Below are 26941 nucleotides of genomic sequence, written 5' to 3'. Positions count from 1 at the left end.
GAGGCCAGCCAGCGGTATAAACATTAAACAACCACCCCACCGTTCACTTCTCTCTGCCTGCGCAGTCAGTAATCCATTAAACAACCACCCCACCGTTCACTTCTGACTGCCTGCGTAGTCAGTAATCCATTCCAAGAGATGATCAGTACAAATTATACAGTTCACTGTCATGGAAGTTAACTGAAGAATATCTGTCTAGTTATCTAGATATAAAGAGTATTTAGAGGAGTGGGGTGTGGAATAGACAACACCACTTGCATAGTGTTATAGTGTATATTGTATAGTGTTATAGCGTATATTGTGTACAGTGTTATAGTGTGTATATTGTATAGTGTGTATATTGTACAGGTGGATTGACATACTGTTTATCAGGAGGTCCAGGTTCATCACTGAAGTTAAGAGGAGGTTCTCCTTTAGACGTGTCACTCTTCACAGACAGAAGGCTGGGTGTTGGAGACTCTGCTCTGTGGTACAGACTTCTGTTGTTTGTTACTTTGTATTGTTACATTCCATTTTACTTCCAAAAGGGTAACATCTTTTACTTTCCTCTCACAGCATTGCAGCAACAAGTAAACTGAATAAAATAGCAAAAAGACATGTAATAATTGTAGTTACAGGGCCTGGCCAAGAGGGGGCACAAGTACACCAGACTAGGACTAGTAGGCACTGAGCTTACAATTACAAAATGTATATTTTAATAATTCCCGACAGCAACAATATGTCTTGTTATTTCTTAACTGCAAATGTACAGAATGTTATTTAGATAAATTAGATAAATATAGATAGATAGATATATATAGATATATATATAGATGGATATATAGATAGATTTAGATAAATTAGATGGCATGTGCCATGTTGATTAGACAGATTGTCTTTGTTTACGTCTGATATCCTATAGAGTTTCTTTGAGGCACTGCATTGTTCTCTCTGCATGCTTTGTGACGTCGTGTCAGAGTGAATGAAACACTGCATTGTTCTCTCTGCATGCTTTGTGACGTCGTGTCAGTGAATGAAACACTGCATTGTTCTCTCTGCATGCTTTGTGACGTCGTGTCAGAGTGAATGAAACACTGCATTGTTCTCTCTGCATGCTTTGTGACGTCGTGTCAGTGAATGACACACTGCATTGTTCTCTCTGCATGCTTTGTGACGTCGTGTCAGTGAATGAAACACTGCATTGTTCTCTCTGCATGCTTTGTGACGTCGTGTCAGAGTGAATGAAACACTGCATTGTTCTCTCTGCATGCTTTGTGACGTCGTGTCAGAGTGAATGAAACACTGCATTGTTCTCTCTGCATGCTTTGTGACGTCGTGTCAGTGAATGAAACACTGCATTGTTCTCTCTGCATGCTTTGTGACGTCGTGTCAGAGTGAATGAAACACTGCATTGTTCTCTCTGCATGCTTTGTGACGTCGTGTCAGTGAATGAAACACTGCATTGTTCTCTCTGCATGCTTTGTGACGTCGTGTCAGTGAATGAAACACTGCATTGTTCTCTCTGCATGCTTTGTGACGTCGTGTCAGAGTGAATACACTGTTGATAAAAAATCAGTTAATGAAGTCCTTGGCAGACATTGAGTTAAAACTGTTTCGTAGCCATAAACGTCAAGACGTCTAATTGCCTATTAGGTAATGGATGCCACGGGCGTCAAGACGTATCCCCTTTTTTATATCTTCCTAAAAAATGTTTTTATTTTATTTCCATCCATTTTTTGAAAAATCCTCTAATCTGGTGTACAGGTGATGACATGCACATTACATGCATAATATAATTACAAATTCTTTCTTTCTTTATAATGGGAGAATTGGCACTCAGAGCCTAAACTGGTGACCACCAGGTGGCGCTGAAAGAGTTTTAACAGATGGCTGTAAGCAGGTTCTAAATCCAGGAATAATGCATATTGTAAATGTGTTATTTATTAATTCATTTATTTATGTATGTTTTAATCTGGTGTTTCAGACTGGCTCACTGCGGCCTGTCAGAGACATGCTGTGAAGCTCTGGCCTCAGCTGTAAGCTCTAATCCCTCCCTAAGAGAGTTGGACCTGAGCCTCAACGTGGTGAATGATTCAGTTCTGGAGAACTGCAAGTGAGTAGACTTGGGCTGTGTCCATGTTGGACAGTGCAGTGTTTCCCTTAAGACTCATTTTTTTATGTTTTTTTGTTGCTTTCGCCTTTTATTTTCTATATTTTATGTAGGGACAGACAGTAGGCTGACAGGAAATGGGGGGGGGGGGGGGGGGGGGGAGACGGGCAGTAAAGGCCGTCGGGATCGGGAGTCGAACCCGCGGCACACTGCCAGACTGGATTACCAGCCAGGGTGCCTGGAATCGGCTATTTTCACAATGTTTGCCCCTTTCTTCTGTAATTAATATTAATTATTATAATATTATTAAGAAGCTTGATAACTGTGGCGTAGCTACAACGGGTCGCAAGTCAAAAATAGCAGATCTACAAACTCCTCAACGCGTTGTGAGAAACTCTGTTATGTGATGAAGTAGCCGATACATTCGCCTTAAAGGGATATTACACTTTGAAAAATGTCTACTCAGGCACATAGGCTTGGGTTACCATGATATCAATATTAATACATTCTCACCACAGCATTCATATTAATACAGTACATAATAAAACAGAAGTGATCATAACAAAAGTGGTAAATGTATCTTACTTTAGAACTTCCAGTCTACAGTGTGGGCTCTTCAGTGAAGCACAGAGCAGCTCCACTAGTCCTGAGTCCTGCAGGTCGTTTTCAATGAGGTCCAGTTCTCTCAAATGGGAAGGATTAGAGCTGAGAGCTGAAGACACAGCTTCAACGCCTGTCTTACTGAGATCACAGCCAACAAGTCTGTAAATGCAGATTAAATAAGAGATTATAAAAACAAATGATACCTAGTTCACTGTCATGGAAGTTAACTACCTGCTGACTGTAATAGCCCCATATGGAAATCTGAAAATACCTGCAACACATTTAAAATATGCATTGTAATTGTATAAATGCATAAATCATATTTGAACTGGGGACCCCAAAATAATATTGGAACAGGGGACCCCCCCCCCCCCCCCCCGCAAAATAAAATCATATTTGAGCCTTAGAAGCACTTGGAATTGTAGCCATTACATTAATGGGAAAATATTACCAAACTACAAGCTCACAACGCCTCACTGTAAGCTTGCAGATCGGCTATATTCACGATGTTTGCCTCATTCCTCTGTAATATTAGTTATTATAATATTATTAAGAAGCTTGATAACTGTGGCGTAGCTACAACGGAACACAAGTCGAAAATAGCCGATCTACAAACTCCTCAGCGCTTTGTGATAAACTCCGTTATATGATGAAGTAGCCGATACATTCGCCTTAAAGGGATATTACACTTTGAAAAATTTCTACTCAGACACATAGGCTTGGGTTACCATGATATCAATATTAATACATTCTCACCACAGCATTCATATTATATTCACATAATACAGTACATAATAAAACAGAAGTGATCATAATAAAAGTGGTAAATGTATCTTACTTTAGAACTTCCAGTCTACAGTGTGGGCTCTTCAGTGAAGCACAGAGCAGCTCCACTAGTCCTGAGTCCTGCAGGTCGTTTTCACTGAGGTCCAGTTCTCTCAAATGGGAAGGATTAGAGCTGAGAGCTGAAGACACAGCTTCAACACCTGTCTTACTGAGATCACAGCCAACAAGTCTGTAAATGCAGATTAAATTAGAGATTATAAAAACAAATGATACCTAGTTCACTGTCATGGAAGTTAACTACCTGCTGACTGTAATAGCCCCATATGGAAATCTGAAAATACCTGCAACACATTTAAAATATGCATTGTAATTTGTAATTGTATAAATGCATAAATCATATTTGAACTGGGGACCCCAAAATAATATTGGAACAGGGGACCCCCCCCCCCCCCCCCCCCGCAAAATAAAATCATATTTGAGCCTTAGAAGCACTTGGAATTGTAGCCATTACATTAATGGGAAAATATTACCAAACTACAAGCTCACAACGCCTCACTGTGAGCTTGCAGATCGGCTATATTCACGATGTTTGCCTCATTCCTCTGTAATATTAGTTATTATAATATTATTAAGAAGCTTGATAACTGTGGCGTAGCTACAACGGAACACAAGTCGAAAATAGCCGATCTACAAACTCCTCAGCGCGTTGTGAGATGATGAAGTAGCCGATTGTAACACACATGATTTAGTGGATTACAGTATAACCCTAACATATAGAGACAAGCTACAGTTGCCTTATATGTGTGCTTTTGCCTAAGAACTAAATCTAAAGTTACTATGTTTAGTGACCCTGTCTGAAACCTAACCACTGAGTAGTGCAGAGATTTGTTAAGCTATCTAAAAATCACTAGATATCAGAGACAGAGTGACATGTGGTTCCACCAATCAGCAGTCAGTTTAGGCCTGGCTGTTCTCTATCGTATCAGAGACTATCTCTCCACCCAACATATTTCATATGTATGGGGAATGTCCCCACCTCACTTGTGACGTGGATATCTCTTTAAGACACACCAGTTGGTACTGGCACGCACGGGTATATAAGGCCCAGGTGGTGCGTGATTACACTGCTTTTTTGATCTCCACCAGTCACCAGACAGACGTGGCGTCTCGACAGCAGAAAAGCTAACAGCTATATACAGCAGATTCTTTTGAATTTTTAGTTTCTGTTTTATTTTTTCTGTAAAAAATATATATATATATATATACTTAATTTAATATGGGTTGGAATGGAGACCGGATTAGACCCACCGCAGGTCGCGGATAGAGAGCCGGCGTGACATTCGCTCCTCTCGGGGTTGTCTCATTCAAATACTCGTTTGTAAGTATTAAGTAATCTGACTAAACAGGGTAAGCGGCCAAAACACCGTTACAGACGTATTGCTGACATAGTGTTAGTTTACGCGTCCTGTGGTGTAGCCTGTCTGTCGACCTGTGGGCAGGGACACAGACAGGACCATTGGCTCTGTAATCCTGTAAAGCAGTGGAATAATCGCACTATACGTTTGTATCACTGGCTCGGTGTCAGTTAACGCATCCGTGATGCATATTCCGTGGGCTGGAGTGGACCTGCGTTTGGCGCAGCGAAACATCAGCCCCGCTATAGGCTTATCATTTAACACAGCACACTATACACTGTATAGTATACAGGCGTATTGTCGCTGGGGCGGCTTCCGCGTCTTTAGTGCTGTGTTTTTTTGCTTCGCCTCGTGAGAGAGAGCTCCCTGGGGTGTATTGCGGCTAAAGCCGTTCACGCACTCTGGTGTAGACTGCGTGGTAGAACCCGTATGGACGGGGGAAGCCACGGAGCAAGCTTATCCTCCGAACCGTGGGTCCTGTCATAGACAGGACGAGCTAATTTCACAACAAACAAAGTTTGGTCTCCAGGGGGGAAGCCCGTGGGTGACATCACGGTAATATATCGTAGGGTAAATTGTTGCCTGGAAAATCGAGCGGGGACTCTCATAAATCCCTGTTCTAGTGGACCAAATAGTGGAAATTGGCATACGTTACGTATATACACTATATAATGCAAAACGTTTGGAGCAGAGTGTTTGTCTCCAACTCAAACACTCTGTGTCTCAGTGCAGCTAGGAAATTCAGGTGCAACCTCCCCCAGAGAGAGAGAGAGAGAGAGAGACTATAGAAATTCTGCTGGCTGTTGTTTTTATTTTTTCGATTTGGAAAGATCCCCATTAGCTGAGGCCATGGCAGTCAGCTAGTCTTTTGGGGTCCACATGAAACATGTTGCCAAGAGGAAAAAGAAAAAAACAACAACAACACATGAATATCAATATGTGACTGAGAGACAGCAGTGTAAATTGCACGTAGGGTACATTTTGTGCCCTCACTTCTCAAGCACATTACTATACTCCCCGTTTTGTTTTTTTAGCATGTTTAAACAGTTAAATGTGTATTTATTTAATATAACATATTAAAATAATAGTGTATATATGTATTGAATTGTATTGAAAACAGCAGGGGTTTCTCTGGGGCTGTGTGGGGCACATATGCCCACAGAGGATGTCCATGACTATAGTGGGTGACCTGTGGGTTCCCTGGTCATGCGATAGCAGCTCATGAAGATCCTGACTCCTGTATGATTTTCTTCCTCTTGCCAGTTGAGGCTAGGAGGAATGAAGGAATCCGACGGCCATATAACACACTATACAGGGGTATTGCTGGCGGGGCGCCAGTTTACGCTCCTGTGGTGTAGCCTGTCTGTCGATCTGAGTGCAGTGACATAGACAGGACCAGTGGCCCGGTAATCCTTAAAGGCAGTGGAATACAACGCACTATACGGGTGTATTATTGGCATGGCGTCAATTCACGCATCCATGCTGCATATTCTGCGGGCTGGAGTGGACCTGCGAGTGCGCAGTGAATATAGTTGTGTATATCCGTACGTCTCTAAATGTTTTGATGAATTGAAGATGGTGGGCCCTATTGTAAACAAGTGTAATGCTTTATGGTATCGCCCACTCTCTGTTAACAGTATTTGTATTGAGTTGTACTCGAAATGTACTGTAATTCTGCAAGCTGTTAGTAAATCAGTAAATCAATCAATCAAAACAACAGCCCAGGCTATAGCATTAAAACGCACTATACAGGCGTATTGTCGCTGGGGCGACTTCCGCATCTGTAGTGCCGTGTTTTTGCCTCGCCTCGTGAGAGAGAGCTCACTTGAGTGTATTGCGGCTAAAGCCGTTCACGCACTCCGGTGTAGACTGCGTGGTAGAACCCGTATGGACGGGGGAAGCCACGGAGCAAGCTTATCCTCCGAACCGTGGGTCCTGTCATAGACAGGATGAGCGTATGGCTGCCGTGGCAGTCAGCTTTCCGCGTTCAGGTGTAGTAGCGCACTATACAGTGTATAGGACGTGCTGAGTCTGCCAGGAGCGAGCCCTGAAATCACAGCCATTTGCACACTACTGTATATACGGCGTATTGCTGACAGTGTCAGCTCACGCGTCCGTGATGTAGTTTCGCCAATTTTGGCAACTCAAGTGTGCCGCGGCTGTCGGGCGGAATACTCTGTACGGTGTATCACGGCAAGGCCGTCCACGCACCTATAGGTGTAAACTTGCATGGTATAATCCGGTTACCGGTTCGAAACCACAAAGTAAGCTCCTTCTCATCCCGAGAATGCACTATGGCTATCTAGGCACAGCTAGCTAACACAGGGCTATTCTGTCACTGCTTCAGCACCGGCTTATATGTGGCACTTATGTGACCATTAGGGCCCGGACCTTATTGAGGAGCTGCAGCGACTGGCTTTCAGGCTCCCCAGGCAGTGGCAGCAGGCAATGCTATTGATGCCCTTTGGTGAGGCGCCGTCTGTGGCAGCCCCAGGCCAAGCTGCGATAGGAGGACAAGCTCCCCCATGCTGCCTATTGAGCCACCGGCCATGTTTGGCCAAAAGGCCAGTGCTTTGCTACAGCATCCTAAGGAGGCTGTGGAGGTGCAGGAATGCTCCGGCAAGGCCATGAGTAGCTTGCCTCGGTCGCCCCTCAGGCTGTGCAACCCCAGTCAGGTTTGGCAGCTCCAGGGACCTACGGGTCCGGTTACAGGCCAACCGGCAGGGTATGGCTAAAATGTGCTCGCGGGCTAAGCCCATCCCTCAGTCCTGACAGTAAGTCCCCAGACCCCACCCGCTGTCTCTCGGGACAGCGGTTGTCCTGGAAGACAATTCAGGTGGACCCCTGGGTGGGTTCCACTATGTCTTCGGGAGGGTGGGGTGCTGCTTACAGCACTCCCGGCAAGGAAGGGCTGAGGGTCTTACAGGCCATCCTCCAAGGCGACTGGCTTGCCATGCTCGACCGGGGATGTTTATTCTCAGATCCCGGGTCTGACGCACTGACCGGCTTGTCTTAGATGACAGAACCTTCGAGTCCCGTGTCCTCCCATTCGGCATATGTCTAGCCCCCCGATTGGACATAGTCCTTGGCGGGAGGGCCTTTGCATCCTAAATTGGATAACTGAATGGTGTGTGCTCGCTCAGAGGTGCAGTGCCACAACAACGTGGCCAGGCACCTGCAGCACTTTGGGTACCTAGGCCGGCACCTCAACAAGAGGCCTTGCAGGCGTCAACTCTCACAGTCCGCAGCGCTCCTCGGCATGTGTTAGAGGGCAAAGCGGGGACTCTGTCCCTTGCTCTAGTGAGTCGGGCCACCCTCAGGTTGTGCCTCCGCCCCTTAGGGCTGAGGGCAATCATGGTGCACTTTGTGCCTCCGGCTCTTCTGAACATGCGGCCAGTGCATTATCTGTCATTCACAGTCATGCACTACGTGGGCGTATCGTTGACAGCGTCAGTTTACACGTTCCACGTTGTTCCAGCGAATTCACACTGCTGTTCACACAGCAGAATGTGACGAGACTGTCAGGGGTGAGCAGAACCACCATAAGGTTGTATTACGGCATGGCCGTTTAAACACCTGGGTGTAATTCTGTGTGTTGGAGACCGGTTGAGCTCCCTCCTCATCCAGAGGTAATCGTGTGGCTAGGCCAGGGATCTGGCAACATGGCGGGCCGCTGTCCCACACAAGGGCGACACAATAGTCACCCAGTTGGTCCTCATACCGTTCATCCCTCACACAATAGGCCAGCAGTCCCTCCTCGGGGAGTGGTACTGTCTGCCTTACGGCATGAGCCAATTAAGCCCGTGGAGACTTGGGCTGCAATGGCTTCTCACAGGACAGCATTCTTGCTGTTAGCACTGCAGTGTCAGCCACAAGAATGTCTCTGTCAGTGAGGGGTGCTGCCGCTTCCTACATGGCAATGCTTAGGTGTTGTCGCCATCAATCCCTGCATTTTGCCCTACGGCCTGATCAGAGTGTGAGCCAGTCAGTCTATTGATTTTCACCCTTCCCACCCTCCTAAGCAGGGTGGTGAAGCAGGGTAAATGGGCCTAACTGTCTTAGGCAGATAGTCTCCAAGACTGGACTTCACTCATTGGCTTGTGAAACAATCCAGCAGGCATATAGGTGGGCAGGCAGGCCAGCCCCAACGGGAACATGTGCACATTCCACACAGGGCCTCGCTGCCGCATGGGCTTACGGCGAGATGCCCTCCAATCTGAGTTCTGTGGGACAGCCTCTTGATCGACGCTGTCAGCATTTATCAGGTTCTACCATTATGTGGTATCAGTGTGGCATCCAGCACCCTTCTCACTGGGTGTGTGCTTAGCTCCGCAGCATAAACGCGATGGGAACTATGCACAAAAACGAAGGCCATCCACTTTTTACTTGTAAAACCGTGATGTGACATAAGGATCATTCCGGTTCAGAGAACAGGGCTTCAACAGTCAGCTGACCGAGTGTTCGGCAGGCTGACTTGAGCGGGAGCGCAGGCCCTGCAGACTGCAGTAACCTCGTTACAAAGAAAGGAAGAGCATTTCCTGAAGGGTGCCCTGAGGCCCAGAGGAGCTCAGGTTATGGACCCAATCAGGCCCATCTGGGGTTAGCTCTGGAGGCTCTACGACCTTTAGTCAGTGAGCGTGACATGCTCAAGACAGCAGTCTTGTCGGTGTCACATCTGCAAGGAGAAATGGGGGAGTTGCGAGCTCTGTCAATCCATAATGAGCTCTGCAGGCCTATGCCGGATGATGCTATAGTCTTGCCCCAAACCGGCCTTTCTCCCCAATGTTTTCAAAAGGGCACGTCTCAATCAGGTGATAGAGCTCTGTCCTACCATCGTCATACAGACAATAGACATACAGAGACGGAGTCGGTCCTCACTCTGCCCTATTGGAGCATTAGATTCGTATGCCAGGGCCACACAAGGCCCACAGAGTAACGAACCAGCTCTTTGAGTGCTTCAAGTGAGAGTGCATGGATCACAGAGGTTATCCAGCACACAAACAGGTAGGAGTACCAGTGCCGCCTGGAGGGCAGGCACACTCCACCTGGGGACGCTGTGGAAAGGTGCGTCTCTGACAGACCTGCACAGCGGCGACATAGTCTACTCCGTCTAATGTACATTCACCCGGTTATACCGGCTGAACATGCAGCATTCGCTCCCTTCGGGGAGTTGGTCTCGCATGCTACTCAGCGGTGGGTGTCATTGTCACCTTCACCAGTCAGGCCAGCCTTGCGTCTAGTGGGCTGGCTTGGGCGGCCCTTCACCCCTGTGGTCTCTGGCCTTAGCGTCTTGCAGGGCCGGGCTCTGGGTGGCGCCTAGCGCCTGAGCATTTGGCGGCGGATGGCGTCTGGCTGTCCGGCCGTTCCAGGGGTTGTAAATACATTACATTGAACATACATGATAAATCATTCCAAATTCAGTATGTGCTGGGTCGAAGCCCACTGGTGTTGTCTTTGGGGTTCTGGGACTGCTTCGCTTCCTCACGAGGTGTCTTACAGAGTTCCCCATACATATGAAATATGTTGGGTGGAGAGATAGTCTCTGATACGATAGAGAACGTGTGGTTACTTTGTAACCTATGTTCTCTGAGTGAAGAGACTATCTCTCCACCTCGATGTCGCTCAGAAGCGGTGTCGATCAAGTAAACCAGTGTAATCACGCACCACCTGGGCCTTATATACCCGTGCGTGCCAGTACCAACTGGTGTGTCTTAAAGAGATATCCACGTCACAAGTGAGGTGGGGACATTCCCCATACATATGAAATATGTTGGGTGGAGAGATAGTCTCTTCACTCAGAGAACATAGGTTACAAAGTAACCACACGATATGCTGTCCCAGCCACACAGCAACCTGTTGAAGCAGTGATTACCATCTACCTGCAGTGCTGCACTAATCAAGCCCAATTGAACTGAGTCAGTTCAGCTGTTGAGGTTAGAGAGAGAAAGACAGCCAAACAGCAGTGCACAGCACATGAGAAGAGCACAGAACAGAGAGAGAAGAAGTGTGATACTAGAAGAGTTTTATGAGCACAAACCACAGCGAAGCAAGGTAACTCACCACATCTTATGAGTTAATTTAAGAGTAACAAATAATTGGAAATTACTTTGGTTTTTGATGAGTGGTATTGTTTATTTCTAGAATCCATTGTGGATTCACTGGGGCAGCCATTGCATTGTTTGTGCCCAGCCTGTTTCACACAGAATCGGTGAGACAGTTCATTTAATTTCAATGAAGGGATATTGTTGTTATTTTTGCACTTTGCAAGTGAACACTTTGAGAGTGTAATACTACTAAGAAGAAGTTTGTTTGTTTACTAAAATGGATGTAATCCATTTCATGATGCACTTCCTACAAGTGTACTGATGTTCATGTGAAGAAACTGAAGATGTGTGTTGTTTAAAATACATAATGTGAAAAAGTATGTACAAAGGTTAAAAATGCACAGTGTTGCATACAGTATTTCATTTGTTTTCATTTAAAGAAAGTTCATGTAATGCATATTTCATGGTTAAAAACTAATGAACAGACAGTTGATACTTTGATACTGATTAGATTTCTCTGACCCTGTCTGATGACAGGTCAGGTTTTTTGTTGTTGGATTGGATCGTTTTCCAGTTGACCATTCCAATAGATGGCGAGCTTCCCACCAGGATCTAGAGATTGAGCGACAGCGAGTATTCCCCCATACGCTGGTGACCACTGGACAGACAGACTACTGCACTCTACGGTGTGGTAGGCCTAATCTGCAGATGTACTCCCCCACTCTCAGCTGCAGTAATCCCAATTCCCTCTCTCTCCCTCCGCGCACACACATGCACATACATTCCCCTGGAATTGGAACTCTGATACTTACAGTTTTGGAAACCATATGGAACTTTGACACATACACTGATACATACCTGGATGGTTTATCCTTGGAACTCTGAACCATAACACGTATACTGATTTTGCATACATACCTTACCTTACCTTGTTCATAAATGGGAGAACAGTGACTGAGTGGTCAATTCATTACGCATTGAAAGGGTGGATATTTGTAAATTGTATTGTCCTATTTTGATTGTTTGATTGAACTGGAAAGTTAGAAGGGTGCACCCAAATTAGAAAGACACAGTGAACTGTGAGAATTTGAATTCAATTGCTAATCAAGAGTTGGTACCAATTTATTTCTTTTCCATATTGTATGTTTGTATGTTTGTTTGTTTGTTAATGGTTTTTTTCAATATAACTGCCGGCAATCATTTAACATTTAACCTCCTTGTGTCTGAGTCTCATTTAAGCACTCCCCATAGCTCCAGCAGTCGAACCTACACAATAACTAGTCCAGATTTTGCTATAGTGCCTTATAGGTGCTACAAGTTACTCATAGAAGTGTCACTCGCCCCGTTTGGCACAAGTTGGTATTACACGATACATTCGCCTTTAAAGGGTAACAGTGAGCTACATACATCCTTTATTTCAGCGATAAGTCCATTGAACTCTGTTCTCACTCTCACACAGACACACACTGAAAGAAAAAAAAGAACGCCACTTTAATGCATGGCCAGCGCAGCAGCACGCGCCGTCAGTGGTTCACTGACGGTTCACTGACGGCGCATGCTGCTGCGCTGGCCATGCATTAAAGTGGCGTTCTTTTTTTTCTTTGCCGGGCTTTATCGGGCTTCGGGCCTAACATTATAATAATAATAATAATAACATTATGGTATTTTTTAGGGCCGGGCCGGGCCGGGCTTCGGGCTGACCAAGTTAGGGCCGGGCCGGGCTTCAAATTTCGGGCCCGATGAGAACTCTACATTTACCACATTTATTTTGATCACTTCTGTTTTATTATGTACTGTATTAGTGAATATAATATGAATGCTGTGGTGAGAATGTATTAATGAGTCTGAGTAGACGTTCAAATTACCCCAAACATTTTTTCAAAGTGTAATTTAATGTACCATTTCCATATCATTCTAATGGATTCCATTTCCAGTGGTGGTGACTGGCGAGTAGCTCCCCGTTTCCTCTGAAGTGAAGCTATGTCCAAGACCCCAAGTATCGTCCCCGTTCGGTGTCCAAAAGAACAAACATAGCCTACAAAGTTTACAAACCATCCACGCACCGCTCATGGCGTGTCTCGACAGCTTAGAGATCTGTTATTTTAAATCGGGCAATTATAACGAGGAGCGCCGCTGCCGCACTGAGGGACGGCGGTTATAATACTAATCATTTTGTAAATCAAATAGCCTGTAGCCTGCAGTGGACTGTAACATTGCGTGGTCAGATCATACACTACAGAATTATATGGATCGGTTGGTGACTATATGACGTTGATTAGGCCTAATGATTAGGTTATTCATCGCAGCCAGCTGGGTTTAACGAGATGGCTCAGTGCCTCAGTGCAACTGTTTTTGTCATGTTGCAGTCTATCGTGTGATAATCCGATTGATTTATAAAACATTTAACTGAAGCTCATTTGGTGCGCCGCAAAACAGAGGCCAGCCAGCGGTATAAACATTAAACAACCACCCCACCGTTCACTTCTCTCTGCCTGCGCAGTCAGTAATCCATTAAACAACCACCCCACCGTTCACTTCTGACTGCCTGCGTAGTCAGTAATCCATTCCAAGAGATGATCAGTACAAATTATACAGTTCACTGTCATGGAAGTTAACTGAAGAATATCTGTCTAGTTATCTAGATATAAAGAGTATTTAGAGGAGTGGGGTGTGGAATAGACAACACCACTTGCATAGTGTTATAGCGTATATTGCATAGTGTTATAGCGTATATTGTGTACAGTGTTATAGTGTATATTGTATAGTGTGTATATTGTATAGTGTTATAGTGTATATTGTGTATAGTGTTATAGTGTATATTGTATAGTGTTATAGTGTATATTGTGTACAGTGTTATAGTGTATATTGTATAGTGTGTATATTGTATAGTGTTATAGCGTATATTGTGTACAGTGTTATAGTGTGTATATTGTATAGTGTGTATATTGTACAGGTGGATTGACATACTGTTTATCAGGAGGTCCAGGTTCATCACTGAAGTTAAGAGGAGGTTTTCCTTTAGACGTGTCACTCTTCATAGACAGAAGGCTGGGTGTTGGAGACTCTGCTCTGTGGTACAGACTTCTGTTGTTTGTTACTTTGTATTGTTACATTCCATTTTACTTCCAAAAGGGTAACATCTTTTACTTTCCTCTCACAGCATTGCAGCAACAAGTAAACTGAATAAAATAGCAAAAAGACATGTAATAATTGTAGTTACAGGGCCTGGCCAAGAGGGGGCACAAGTACAACAGACTAGGACTAGTAGGCACTGAGTTTACAATTACAAAATGTATATTTTAATAATTCCCGACAGCAACAATATGTCTTGTTATTTCTTAACTGCAAATGTACAGAATGTTATTTAGATAAATTAGATAAATATAGATAGATAGATATATATAGATATATATATAGATGGATATATAGATAGATTTAGATAAATTAGATGGCATGTGCCATGTTGATTAGACAGATTGTCTTTGTTTACGTCTGATATCCTATAGAGTTTCTTTGAGGCACTGCATTGTTCTCTCTGCATGCTTTGTGACGTCGTGTCAGTGAATGAAACACTGCATTGTTCTCTCTGCATGCTTTGTGACGTCGTGTCAGTGAATGAAACACTGCATTGTTCTCTCTGCATGCTTTGTGACGTCGTGTCAGAGTGAATGAAACACTGCATTGTTCTCTCTGCATGCTTTGTGACGTCATGTCAGTGAATGAAACACTGCATTGTTCTCTCTGCATGCTTTGTGACGTGTCAGAGAGAATGAAACACTGCATTGTTCTCTCTGCATGCTTTGTGACGTCGTGTCAGAGAATGAAACACTGCATTGTTCTCTCTGCATGCTTTGTGACGTCGTGTCAGTGAATGAAACACTGCATTGTTCTCTCTGCATGCTTTGTGACGTCGTGTCAGTGAATGAAACACTGCATTGTTCTCTCTGCATGCTTTGTGACGTCGTGTCAGAGTGAATGAAACACTGCATTGTTCTCTCTGCATGCTTTGTGACGTCGTGTCAGTGAATGAAACACTGCATTGTTCTCTCTGCATGCTTTGTGACGTCGTGTCAGAGTGAATGAAACACTGCATTGTTCTCTCTGCATGCTTTGTGACGTCGTGTCAGAGTGAATGAAACACTGCATTGTTCTCTCTGCATGCTTTGTGACGTCGTGTCAGAGTGAATGAAACACTGCATTGTTCTCTCTGCATGCTTTGTGACGTCGTGTCAGAGTGAATGAAACACTGCATTGTTCTCTCTGCATGCTTTGTGACGTCGTGTCAGAGTGAATGAAACACTGCATTGTTCTCTCTGCATGCTTTGTGACGTCGTGTCAGAGTGAATGAAACACTGCATTGTTCTCTCTGCATGCTTTGTGACGTCGTGTCAGTGAATGAAACACTGCATTGTTCTCTCTGCATGCTTTGTGACGTCGTGTCAGTGAATGAAACACTGCATTGTTCTCTCTGCATGCTTTGTGACGTCGTGTCAGTGAATGAAACACTGCATTGTTCTCTCTGCATGCTTTGTGACGTCGTGTCAGTGAATGAAACACTGCATTGTTCTCTCTGCATGCTTTGTGACGTCGTGTCAGTGAATGAAACACTGCATTGTTCTCTCTGCATGCTTTGTGACGTGTCAGAGTGAATGAAACACTGCATTGTTCTCTCTGCATGCTTTGTGACGTCGTGTCAGAGTGAATGAAACACTGCATTGTTCTCTCTGCATGCTTTGTGACGTCGTGTCAGTGAATGAAACACTGCATTGTTCTCTCTGCATGCTTTGTGACGTCGTGTCAGTGAATGAAACACTGCATTGTTCTCTCTGCATGCTTTGTGACGTCGTGTCAGAGTGAATGAAACACTGCATTGTTCTCTCTGCATGCTTTGTGACGTCGTGTCAGTGTGAATACACTGTTGATAAAAAATAAGTTAATGAAGTCCTTGGCAGACATTGAGTTAAAACTGTTTCGTAGCCATAAACGTCAAGACGTCTAATTGCCTATTAGGTAATGGATGCCACGGGCGTCAAGACGTATCCCCTTTTTAATATCTTCCTAAAAAATGTTTTTATTTTATTTCCATCCATATTTTGAAAAATCCTCTAATCTGGTGTACAGGTGATGACATGCACATTACATGCATAATATAATTACAAATTCTTTCTTTCTTTATAATGGGAGAATTGGCACTCAGAGCCTAAACTGGTGACCACCAGGTGGCGCTGAAAGAGTTTTAACAGATGGCTGTAAGCAGGTTCTAAATCCAGGAATAATGCATATTTAAATGTGTAATTTATTAATTAATCTATTCATTTATTTATGTATGTTTTAATCTGGTGTTTCAGACTGGCTCACTGCGGCCTGTCAGAGACATGCTGTGAAGCTCTGGCCTCAGCTGTAAGCTCTAATCCCTCCCTAAGAGAGTTGGACCTGAGCCTCAACGTGGTGAATGATTCAGTTCTGGAGAACTGCAAGTGAGTAGACTTGGGCTGTGTCCATGTTGGACAGTGCAGTGTTTCCCTTAAGACTCATTTTTTAATGTTTTTTTGTTGCTTTCGCCTTTTATTTTATATATTTTATGTAGGGACAGACAGTAGGCTGACAGGAAATGGGGAGAGAGATGGGGGGGGGGGGGGGGGGGGGGGGGGGAGGGGGAGAGACGGGCAGTAAAGGCCGTCGGGATCGGGAGTCGAACCCGCGGCACACTGCCAGACTGGATTACCAGCCAGGGTGCCTGGAATCGGCTATTTTCACAATGTTTGCCCCTTTCTTCCGTAATTAATATTAATTATTATAATATTATTAAGAAGCTTGATAACTGTGGCGTAGCTACAACGGGTCGCAAGTCAAAAATAGCAGATCTACAAACTCCTCAACGCGTTGTGAGAAACTCTGTTATGTGATGAAGTAGCCGATACATTCGCCTTAAAGGGATATTACACTTTGAAAAATGTCTACTCAGGCACATATAGGCTTGGGTTACCATGATATCAATATTAATACATTCTCACCACAGCATTCATATTAATACAGTACATAATAAAACAGAAGTGATCATAACAAAAGTGGTAAATGTATCTTACTTTAGAACTTCCAGTCTACAGTGTGGGCTCTTCAGTGAAGCACAGAGCAGCTCCACTAGTCCTGAGTCCTGCAGGTCGTTTTCACTGAGGTCCAGTTCTCTCAAATGGGAAGGATTAGAGCTGAGAGCTGAAGACACAGCTTCAACGCCTGTCTTACTGAGATCACAGCCAACAAGTCTGTAAATGCAGATTAAATAAGAGATTATAAAAACAAATGATACCTAGTTCACTGTCATGGAAGTTAACTACCTGCTGACTGTAATAGCCCCATATGGAAATCTGAAAATACCTGCAACACATTTAAAATATGCATTGTAATTGTATAAATGCATAAATCATATTTGAACTGGGGACCCCAAAATAATATTGGAACAGGGGACCCCCCCCCCCCCCCCCCCCCCCCGCAAAATAAAATCATATTTGAGCCTTAGAAGCACTTGGAATTGTAGCCATTACATTAATGGGAAAATATTACCAAACTACAAGCTCACAACGCCTCACTGTAAGCTTGCAGATCGGCTATATTCACGATGTTTGCCTCATTCCTCTGTAATATTAGTTATTATAATATTATTAAGAAGCTTGATAACTGTGGCGTAGCTACAACGGAACACAAGTCGAAAATAGCCGATCTACAAACTCCTCAGCGCGTTGTGAGATGATGAAGTAGCCGATTGTAACACACATGATTTAGTGGATTACAGTATAACCCTAACATATAGAGACAAGCTACAGTTGCCTTATATGTGTGCTTTTGCCTAAGAACTAAATCTAAAGTTACTATGTTTAGTGACCCTGTCTGAAACCTAACCACTGAGTAGTGCAGAGATTTGTTAAGCTATCTAAAGATCACTAGATATCAGAGACAGAGTGACATGTGGTTCCACCAATCAGCAGTCAGTTTAGGCCTGGCTGATATGCTGTCCCAGCCACACAGCAACCTGTTGAAGCAGTGATTACCATCTACCTGCAGTGCTGCACTAATCAAGCCCAATTGAACTGAGTCAGTTCAGCTGTTGAGGTTAGAGACAGAAAGACAGCCAAACAGCAGTGCACAGCACATGAGAAGAGCACAGGACAGAGAGAGAAAAAGTGTGATACTAGAAGAGTTTTATGAGCACAAACCACAGCGAAGCAAGGTAACTCACCACATCTTATGAGTTAATTTAAGAGTAACAAATAATTGGAAATTACTTTGGTTTTTGATGAGTGGTATTGTTTATTTCTAGAAACCATTGTGGATTCACTGGGGCAGCCATTGCATTGTTTGTGCCCAGCCTGTTTCACACAGAATCGGTGAGACAGTTCATTTAATTTCAATGAAGGGATATTGTTGTTATTTTTGCACTTTGCAAGTGAACACTTTGAGAGTGTAATACTACTAAGAAGAAGTTTGTTTGTTTACTAAAATGGATGTAATCCATTTCATGATGCACTTCCTACAAGTGTACTGATGTTCATGTGAAGAAACTGAAGATGTGTGTTGTTTAAAATACATAATGTGAAAAAGTATGTACAAAGGTTAAAAATGCACAGTGTTGCATACAGTATTTCATTTGTTTTCATTTAAAGAAAGTTCATGTAATGCATATTATTTCATGGTTAAAAACTAATGAACAGACAGTTGATACTTTGATACTGATTAGATTTCTCTGACCCTGTCTGATGACAGGTCAGGTTTTTGTTGTTGGATTGGATGGTTTTCCAGTTGACCATTCCAATAGATGGCGAGCTTCCCACCAGGATCTAGAGATTGAGCCACAGCGAGTATTCCCCCATACGCTGGTGACCACTGGACAGACAGACTACTGCACTCTACGGTGTGGTAGGCCTAATCTGCAGACGTACTCCCCCCCTCTCAGCTGCAGTAATCCCAATTCCCCCTCTCTCCCTCCGCGCACACACATGCACATACATTCCCCTGGAATTGGAACTCTGATACTTACAGTTTTGGAAACCATATGGAACTTTGACACATACACTGATACATACCTGGATGGTTTATCCTTGGAACTCTGAACCATAACACGTATACTGATTTTGCATACATACCTTACCTTACCTTGTTCATAATTGGGAGAACAGTGACTGAGTGGTCAATTCATTACGCATTGAAAGGGTGGATATTTGTAAATTGTATTGTCCTATTTTGATTGTTTGATTGAACTGGAAAGTTAGAAGGGTGCACCCAAATTAGAAAGACACAGTGAACTGTGAGAATTTGAATTCAATTGCTAATCAAGAGTTGGTACCAATTTATTTCTTTTCCATATTGTATGTTTGTATGTTTGTTTGTTTGTTAATGGTTTTTTTCAATATAACTGCCGGCAATCATTTAACATTTAACCTCCTTGTGTCTGAGTCTCATTTAAGCACTCCCCATAGCTCCAGCAGTCGAACCTACACAATAACTAGTCCAGATTTTGCTATAGTGCCTTATAGGTGCTACAAGTTACTCATAGAAGTGTCACTCGCCCCGTTTGGCACAAGTTGGTATTACACGATACATTCGCCTTTAAAGGGTAACAGTGAGCTACATACATCCTTTATTTCAGCGATAAGTCCATTGAACTCTGTTCTCACTCTCACACAGACACACACTGAAAGAAAAAAAAGAACACCACTTTAATGCATGGCCAGCGCAGCAGCACGCGCCGTCAGTGGTTCACTGACGGTTCACTGACGGCGCATGCTGCTGCGCTGGCCATGCATTAAAGTGGCGTTCTTTTTTTTCTTTGCCGGGCTTTATCGGGCTTCGGGCCTAACATTATAATAATAATAATAATAACATTATGGTATTTTTTAGGGCCGGGCCGGGCCGGGCTTCGGGCTGACCAAGTTAGGGCCGGGCCGGGCTTCAAATTTCGGGCCCGATGAGAACTCTACATTTACCACATTTATTTTGATCACTTCTGTTTTATTATGTACTGTATTAGTGAATATAATATGAATGCTGTGGTGAGAATGTATTAATGAGTCTGAGTAGACGTTCAAATTACCCCAAACATTTTTTCAAAGTGTAATTTAATGTACCATTTCCATATCATTCTAATGGATTCCATTTCCAGTGGTGGTGACTGGCGAGTAGCTCCCCGTTTCCTCTGAAGTGAAGCTATGTCCAAGACCCCAAGTATCGTCCCCGTTCGGTGTCCAAAAGAACAAACATAGCCTACAAAGTTTACAAACCATCCACGCACCGCTCATGGCGTGTCTCGACAGCTTAGAGATCTGTTATTTTAAATCGGGCAATTATAACGAGGAGCGCCGCTGCCGCACTGAGGGACGGCGGTTATAATACTAATCATTTTGTAAATCAAATAGCCTGTAGCCTGCAGTGGACTGTAACATTATAATACTAATCATTTTGTAAATCAAATAGCCTGTAGCCTGCAGTGGACTGTAACATTGCGTGGTCAGATCATACACTACAGAATTATATGGATCGGTTGGTGACTATATGACGTTGATTAGGCCTAATGATTAGGTTATTCATCGCAGCCAGCTGGGTTTAACGAGATGGCTCAGTGCAACTGTTTTTGTCATGTTGCAGTCTATCGTGTGATAATCCGATTGATTTATAAAACATTTAACTGAAGCTCATTTGGTGCGCCGCAAAACAGAGGCCAGCCAGCGGTATAAACATTAAACAACCACCCCACCGTTCACTTCTCTGCCTGCGCAGTCAGTAATCCATTAAACAACCACCCCACCGTTCACTTCTGACTGCCTGCGTAGTCAGTAATCCATTCCAAGAGATGATCAGTACAAATTATACAGTTCACTGTCATGGAAGTTAACTGAAGAATATCTGTCTAGTTATCTAGATATAAAGAGTATTTAGAGGAGTGGGGTGTGGAATAGACAACACCACTTGCATAGTGTTATAGCGTATATTGCATAGTGTTATAGCGTATATTGTGTACAGTGTTATAGTGTATAGTGTGTATATTGTATAGTGTTATAGCGTATATTGTGTACAGTGTTATAGTGTGTATAGTGTGTATATTGTACAGGTGGATTGACATACTGTTTATCAGGAGGTCCAGGTTCATCACTGAAGTTAAGAGGAGGTTCTCCTTTAGACGTGTCACTCTTCACAGACAGAAGGCTGGGTGTTGGAGACTCTGCTCTGTGGTACAGACTTCTGTTGTTTGTTACTTTGTATTGTTACATTCCATTTTACTTCCAAAAGGGTAACATCTTTTACTTTCCTCTCACAGCATTGCAGCAACAAGTAAACTGAATAAAATAGCAAAAAGACATAATTGTAGTTACAGGGCCTGGCCAAGAGGGGGCACAAGTACACCAGACTAGGACTAGTAGGCACTGAGCTTACAATTACAAAATGTATATTTTAATAATTCCCGACAGCAACAATATGTCTTGTTATTTCTTAACTGCAAATGTACAGAATGTTATTTAGATAAATTAGATAAATATAGATAGATAGATATATATAGATATATATATAGATGGATATATAGATAGATTTAGATAAATTAGATGGCATGTGCCATGTTGATTAGACAGATTGTCTTTGTTTACGTCTGATATCCTATAGAGTTTCTTTGAGGCACTGCATTGTTCTCTCTGCATGCTTTGTGACGTCGTGTCAGAGTGAATGAAACACTGCATTGTTCTCTCTGCATGCTTTGTGACGTCGTGTCAGTGAATGAAACACTGCATTGTTCTCTCTGCATGCTTTGTGACGTCGTGTCAGAGTGAATGAAACACTGCATTGTTCTCTCTGCATGCTTTGTGACGTCGTGTCAGAGTGAATGAAACACTGCATTGTTCTCTCTGCATGCTTTGTGACGTCGTGTCAGTAAATGAAACACTGCATTGTTCTCTCTGCATGCTTTGTGACGTGTCAGAGTGAATGAAACACTGCATTGTTCTCTCTGCATGCTTTGTGACGTCGTGTCAGTGAATGAAACACTGCATTGTTCTCTCTGCATGCTTTGTGACGTCGTGTCAGAGTGAATACACTGTTGATAAAAAATAAGTTAATGAAGTCCTTGGCAGACATTGAGTTAAAACTGTTTCGTAGCCATAAACGTCAAGACGTCTAATTGCCTATTAGGTAATGGATGCCACGGGCGTCAAGACGTATCCCCTTTTTTATATCTTCCTAAAAAATGTTTTTATTTTATTTCCATCCATATTTTGAAAAATCCTCTAATCTGGTGTACAGGTGATGACATGCACATTACATGCATAATATAATTACAAATTATTTCTTTCTTTATAATGGGAGAATTGGCACTCAGAGCCTAAACTGGTGACCACCAGGTGGCGCTGAAAGAGTTTTAACAGATGGCTGTAAGCAGGTTCTAAATCCAGGAATAATGCATATTTAAATGTGTAATTTATTAATTAATCTATTCATTTATTTATGTATGTTTTAATCTGGTGTTTCAGACTGGCTCACTGCGGCCTGTCAGAGACATGCTGTGAAGCTCTGGCCTCAGCTGTAAGCTCTAATCCCTCCCTAAGAGAGTTGGACCTGAGCCTCAACGTGGTGAATGATTCAGTTCTGGAGAACTGCAAGTGAGTAGACTTGGGCTGTGTCCATGTTGGACAGTGCAGTGTTTCCCTTAAGACTCATTTTTTAATGTTTTTTTGTTGCTTTCGCCTTTTATTTTATATATTTTATGTAGGGACAGACAGTAGGCTGACAGGAAATGGGGAGAGAGATGGGGGGGGGGGGGGGGGGGGGGGGAGACGGGCAGTAAAGGCCGTCGGGATCGGGAGTCGAACCCGCGGCACACTGCCAGACTGGATTACCAGCCAGGGTGCCTGGAATCGGCTATTTTCACAATGTTTGCCCCTTTCTTCCGTAATTAATATTAATTATTATAATATTATTAAGAAGCTTGATAACTGTGGCGTAGCTACAACGGGTCGCAAGTCAAAAATAGCAGATCTACAAACTCCTCAACGCGTTGTGAGAAACTCTGTTATGTGATGAAGTAGCCGATACATTTGCCTTAAAGGGATATTACACTTTGAAAAATGTCTACTCAGGCACATATAGGCTTGGGTTACCATGATATCAATATTAATACATTCTCACCACAGCATTCATATTAATACAGTACATAATAAAACAGAAGTGATCAAAATAAAAGTGGTAAATGTATCTTACTTTAGAACTTCCAGTCTACAGTGTGGGCTCTTCAGTGAAGCACAGAGCAGCTCCACTAGTCCTGAGTCCTGCAGGTCGTTTTCACTGAGGTCCAGTTCTCTCAAATGGGAAGGATTAGAGCTGAGAGCTGAAGACACAGCTTCAACACCTGTCTTACTGAGATCAAGGTTCAAGGTTCAAGGTTGTTTATTAGTGTCCCCGAAGGGCAAAAGGTTTTACAGCAGGTCATAAGGCTTGAAACACATATAAATACATCAGTCAGACCAAAGTTATTGCTGCTGGTCGCAAGCGTGCGCTGCGCCCGGCCTACTTGCATCTTCAGAAAAAAGGAAGAAGAAGAATGGGGGTGGGGGGGGGGGGGGGGAAGCATGAATGGGAGACGGGTGTTGACAGAGAGGGAGGGGGGGGGATGGAGACATCACATCACATTACAGTTGCATTGTGCAGGCACGGAAACTTGGGTGGGGGTGAGGGTTGGTTTTGGGTCTGAGGACAAATAAAAAACACTGATTCTCATGCCACACTTCGATATGAAGGGCTGCCTGAGAGCAGGAAAAAAATGTACACAGCCGGCAGGTGGCGGGTGGGGGGGGGGGCGGTTGGATGTGGGTGAAGGCGGTGTGTGTGTGTGGGTGTGTGTGTAAGGAGTTCATTGTCTGTGAGAGTTCATGTTTATGTTTGCGTATCCTGGGCTTCTCGTATCTGGGCCCCCGGGTCACGTTGTCTCAAAGTCCAGATAGTAGGAGGAATAACAGCCATGCTGTGCAGACTGTGACCTTGATTCCCAGGCGAGGCTCCTCAGTTGGCGGGGACGGGGGGGGTCAAGCGGGGTGGGGGGGGGCGCGTGCTTTCATTCCTGTCCGCAGTCTATCATCCTTGGGCCAAGTTTCCAGATTGTAGAGAGAAGAATGGTTTTTACTCCTCTCCTCTGTCGAATTTTGCTCGCAATAAAGCCCCTTGCATCGCGGCCTGGCGCTCCAGGCTCACCTCCAGCCTTTGTTCCAAGGCACTGAGCCGTTCTGAAAGTCTCTGCACGTTGGACAGTGCAGAAGGACACGCGGAGCAGGGAAGAGTAGAGGTGGGAGAGAGGAGGAGAAAATGCGACCGCCCTCTTCAAGAGGCAAGTAGAAGTCACAGCCAACAAGTCACAGCCAACAAGTCTGTAAATGCAGATTAAATAAGAGATTATAAAAACAAATGATACCTAGTTCACTGTCATGGAAGTTAACTACCTGCTGACTGTAATAGCCCCATATGGAAATCTGAAAATACCTGCAACACATTTAAAATATGCATTGTAATTTGTAATTGTATAAATGCATAAATCATATTTGAACTGGGGACCCCAAAATAATATTGGAACAGGGGACCCCCCCCCCCCCCCCCCCCGCAAAATAAAATCATATTTGAGCCTTAGAAGCACTTGGAATTGTAGCCATTACATTAATGGGAAAATATTACCAAACTACAAGCTCACAACGCCTCACTGTAAGCTTGCAGATCGGCTATATTCACGATGTTTGCCTCATTCCTCTGTAATATTAGTTATTATAATATTATTAAGAAGCTTGATAACTGTGGCGTAGCTACAACGGAACACAAGTCGAAAATAGCCGATCTACAAACTCCTCAGCGCGTTGTGAGATGATGAAGTAGCCGATTGTAACACACATGATTTAGTGGATTACAGTATAACCCTAACATATAGAGACAAGCTACAGTTGCCTTATATGTGTGCTTTTGCCTAAGAACTAAATCTAAAGTTACTATGTTTAGTGACCCTGTCTGAAACCTAACCACTGAGTAGTGCAGAGATTTGTTAAGCTATCTAAAAATCACTAGATATCAGAGACAGAGTGACATGTGGTTCCACCAATCAGCAGTCAGTTTAGGCCTGGCTGATATGCTGTCCCAGCCACACAGCAACCTGTTGAAGCAGTGATTACCATCTACCTGCAGTGCTGCACTAATCAAGCCCAATTGAACTGAGTCAGTTCAGCTGTTGAGGTTAGAGACAGAAAGACAGCCAAACAGCAGTGCACAGCACATGAGAAGAGCACAGAACAGAGAGAGAAGAAGTGTGATACTAGAAGAGTTTTATGAGCACAAACCACAGCGAAGCAAGGTAACTCACCACATCTTATGAGTTAATTTAAGAGTAACAAATAATTGGAAATTACTTTGGTTTTTGATGAGTGGTATTGTTTATTTCTAGAAACCATTGTGGATTCACTGGGGCAGCCATTGCATTGTTTGTGCCCAGCCTGTTTCACACAGAATCGGTGAGACAGTTCATTTAATTTCAATGAAGGGATATTGTTGTTATTTTTGCACTTTGCAAGTGAACACTTTGAGAGTGTAATACTACTAAGAAGAAGTTTATGTTTGTTTACTAAAATGGATGTAATCCATTTCATGATGCACTTCCTACAAGTGTACTGATGTTCATGTGAAGAAACTGAAGATGTGTGTTGTTTAAAATACATAATGTGAAAAAGTATGTACAAAGGTTAAAAATGCACAGTGTTGCATACAGTATTTAATTTGTTTTCATTTAAAGAAAGTTCATGTAATGCATATTTCATGGTTAAAAACTAATGAACAGACAGTTGATACTTTGATACTGATTAGATTTCTCTGACCCTGTCTGATGACAGGTCAGGTTTTTTGTTGTTGGATTGGATCGTTTTCCAGTTGACCATTCCAATAGATGGCGAGCTTCCCACCAGGATCTAGAGATTGAGCGACAGCGAGTATTCCCCCATACGCTGGTGACCACTGGACAGACAGACTACTGCACTCTACGGTGTGGTAGGCCTAATCTGCAGACGTACTCCCCCACTCTCAGCTGCAGTAATCCCAATTCCCTCTCTCTCCCTCCGCGCACACACATGCACATACATTCCCCTGGAATTGGAACTCTGATACTTACAGTTTTGGAAACCATATGGAACTTTGACACATACACTGATACATACCTGGATGGTTTATCCTTGGAACTCTGAACCATAACACGTATACTGATTTTGCATACATACCTTACTTTACCTTGTTCATAATTGGGAGAACAGTGACTGAGTGGTCAATTCATTACGCATTGAAAGGGTGGATATTTGTAAATTGTATTGTCCTATTTTGATTGTTTGATTGAACTGGAAAGTTAGAAGGGTGCACCCAAATTAGAAAGACACAGTGAACTGTGAGAATTTGAATTCAATTGCTAATCAAGAGTTGGTACCAATTTATTTCTTTTCCATATTGTATGTTTGTATGTTTGTTTGTTTGTTAATGGTTTTTTTCAATATAACTGCCGGCAATCATTTAACATTTAACCTCCTTGTGTCTGAGTCTCATTTAAGCACTCCCCATAGCTCCAGCAGTCGAACCTACACAATAACTAGTCCAGATTTTGCTATAGTGCCTTATAGGTGCTACAAGTTACTCATAGAAGTGTCACTCGCCCCGTTTGGCACAAGTTGGTATTACACGATACATTCGCCTTTAAAGGGTAACAGTGAGCTACATACATCCTTTATTTCAGCGATAAGTCCATTGAACTCTGTTCTCACTCTCACACAGACACACACTGAAAGAAAAAAAAGAACGCCACTTTAATGCATGGCCAGCGCAGCAGCACGCGCCGTCAGTGGTTCACTGACGGTTCACTGACGGCGCATGCTGCTGCGCTGGCCATGCATTAAAGTGGCGTTCTTTTTTTTCTTTGCCGGGCTTTATCGGGCTTCGGGCCTAACATTATAATAATAATAATA

Source organism: Protomyctophum parallelum, assembly GCF_964188405.1.
Source record: "Protomyctophum parallelum genome assembly, chromosome: 1".
NCBI classification, from domain to species: domain Eukaryota; kingdom Metazoa; phylum Chordata; class Actinopteri; order Myctophiformes; family Myctophidae; genus Protomyctophum; species Protomyctophum parallelum.
Note: the sequence above shows the minus strand (reverse complement) of the source record.